Source organism: Solanum stenotomum, chromosome 1 (genome assembly GCF_019186545.1).
Source record: "Solanum stenotomum isolate F172 chromosome 1, ASM1918654v1, whole genome shotgun sequence".
Lineage (NCBI taxonomy): Eukaryota > Viridiplantae > Streptophyta > Magnoliopsida > Solanales > Solanaceae > Solanum > Solanum stenotomum.
The window spans coordinates 86,700,703-86,703,384 of NC_064282.1; positions in this window are offsets into that span (position 1 = coordinate 86,700,703).

Consider the following 2,682-nt stretch of genomic DNA (forward strand, 5'->3'; position numbering starts at 1 on the left):
GAGCACTACTGAGGGTGCTAGGATTGTTGAGGTGAGCACTACTGATGGTGCCCCCACTGATGTTCCAGAGGGCTCCGGGAAACCGGACCCCCCTATGTGTTGATGATTCGCCGGTGCTTTGCGCCACAGGTTTGCTTCACCCAATTCCATTTTCTTTTATTGTTTATGTATGCATTGTGGACAATTGCATCTATTTTTGTTAGGGGTGGGGTAAATGGATCGTGAGTGATAGGGTGAAGCCTGAGTAACCCAACTCATGTATCCTCTCTTGGGGTTTTCCTGCCTGTGTTCTTTTGCCCCAAGAGACTGTTTAATTTTTGTTGAACCGGCATGTCTTAGGATTGTGTGTGTNGATGATTCGCCGGTGCTTTGCGCCACAGGTTTGCTTCACCCAATTCCATTTTCTTTTATTGTTTATGTATGCATTGTGGACAATTGCATCTATTTTTGTTGGGGGTGGGGTAAATGGATCGTGAGTGATAGGGTGAAGCCTGAGTAACCCAACTCATGTATCCTCTCTTGGGGTTTTCCTGCCTGTGTTCTTTTGCCCCAAGAGACTGTTTAATTTTTGTTGAACCGGCATGTCTTAGGATTGTGTGTGTAGAAGCATGATACAGAACGAAGCATGATGGCTTAGGAAAAATGATACCCGTCAGATTCTGGGTTGTATGCTAGAAGTAGGCTACGAGTTGCTAATTATGTTGGCTCTGAGTATGACATAGTAACAATCGACTTGATTGCATGATTAAACCTGAAACTTGAACTGGGTAGTCTAATAATCTGATAATGAAACTTGTGCCAAGAGTGGGTGAGAATCGTTGACTGTTCAAACAGTTTTGTGCAACACTAGAACTTGCCCGGTTAGTCCTGCTAAGACAATTCAATCTAGAGGATAGGAAGTGATCATAGGCCATTGTTCTGAAAAATCCACAAATTGCCTAGAAAGATTCAACCAAAAAAAATAACTGTTCCCTTTGATCCAACTTTGAGCCTAAAAATAAACCATTTCTTTCTAAAACCCCGAACTCACCTTCCCATAATCTACTATGATGGCCCCGGTCCCTCCTTGAGGGTGGCTAATGTAAAAAGTAACTTCAATCTTGGCCCTGACTTGACATCGGGTATTGTGAACCTTAACTAACGGAAAATCCATAAGTTCAGGGTGGCTATGAAAGAGGAAACTGAAAGAAAAATGGGGATGAAAAGAGTGAAAAAATGAAAAAAAATAAAATAAAATAAAAATAAAAAATATATATAAAAATAAATAAATTAAAAAAAAATATATATATATAAATAAATAAATTTGGGGGAAACGTAAGGAAAGGATGTGAATTATTCAAAGAGAAAGGAGCAATTAAATAAAAAGGAATTGACCTACAAAGTTTAAAGTCATTTCCGTGGTTGAAGAAAATCAAGGGAAAGCGGTAAAGCAATGATATGACAAAAGTAGGGCAAAAAGAGGTTAAAAGCCTAGTGTAATGACAAGGAGGGAAGAAAGTCACTAAACAGTACCCAAATGTACCACACCTGACCCTGAGCCTACGTTACAAGCAAATAAAGTCCTATAGTGATCCTGGAGTCTAGTTTGAAGAGTCTGAGCAGTTAAAATAAGGGAAAGCTTATGGCAGTAAGCACGAACTGTATTTGAAATTACTTCTGAGCGTGAGTGTTGAATAAATCCTTGTACCATGAATGAAATCAAATTTTTACTAAAAGAGGATTTCGTTTAAAGTAAGGGCACTAGTTCCATTGTTGGAAAGTTGGTATCTGGGTGACAGTGAGAAGGTGTCTGTTGTGTGTCAGTTGGTTGGTCTGTGTCATGATGGGATCCACATGAGTTGGCTTATCGAGTCTAAGAACACGAATGTGCACCCGAACAATGAGGAGGTAGAGAGCCATGTGATTGCTTGAGTAGAAATGCTTGCTTCTATACAAGTGTCGTTTAGAGTTCTAGTGCGTCGCTTGAGGACAAACAACGAATTTAAGTTGAGGGTGTTGATATACCGTGAGTTTACGGTATTTCTAATACATTTCACTTACAAGTTGTGTGTGTCTAGGGCCTTTTTATATTGGTTTTTATGTATTTTATCATGTTTTGCAGGAAAGGTGTTCAGGCGCGGAAGTTTAGAGACAGCTGAAGGAAATGCAGAAAAAGGCATCCACGGAGGTCATCTACGGACCGTAGGTCCATTCACGGTCCGTAGGTGATGACCGTAGATCAGCAGGAATGTGTTGAGGACAAATCAGGGAAATCTGACCAAGTGTGGAACCACGGTGCCCATTGACGGTCCGTAGATTGATCTACGGACCGTACTGTTGATCCGTAGAGTGAGACTGCGAGGGTTCCAGTACCTGATTTTTGAAGATGCTAAGTATGGAGCTACGGAAGGGATTGACGGACCGTAGGTCGATCTACGGTCCGTGCTGCTGGTCCGTCGTTTGCTTCAGAGAAGCTGATTGTTGGATGCTGAAATATTTTCTAAGTCCCGAGTGACGGAAGGGACTTACGGACCGTAGATCAATCGACGGTCCGTAAGTCAGTCTCGTGGATCGAAGACGCGTACCTGAACAAAACTTTCCTTAATTTGTTTCCTTTTTTATTTAGGATTTGTTTTCTATAAATAGGACATGTAAACCTCGTTTTTGGGGGTTAGACACTATTATTCTATTTTTGCTTTGTAA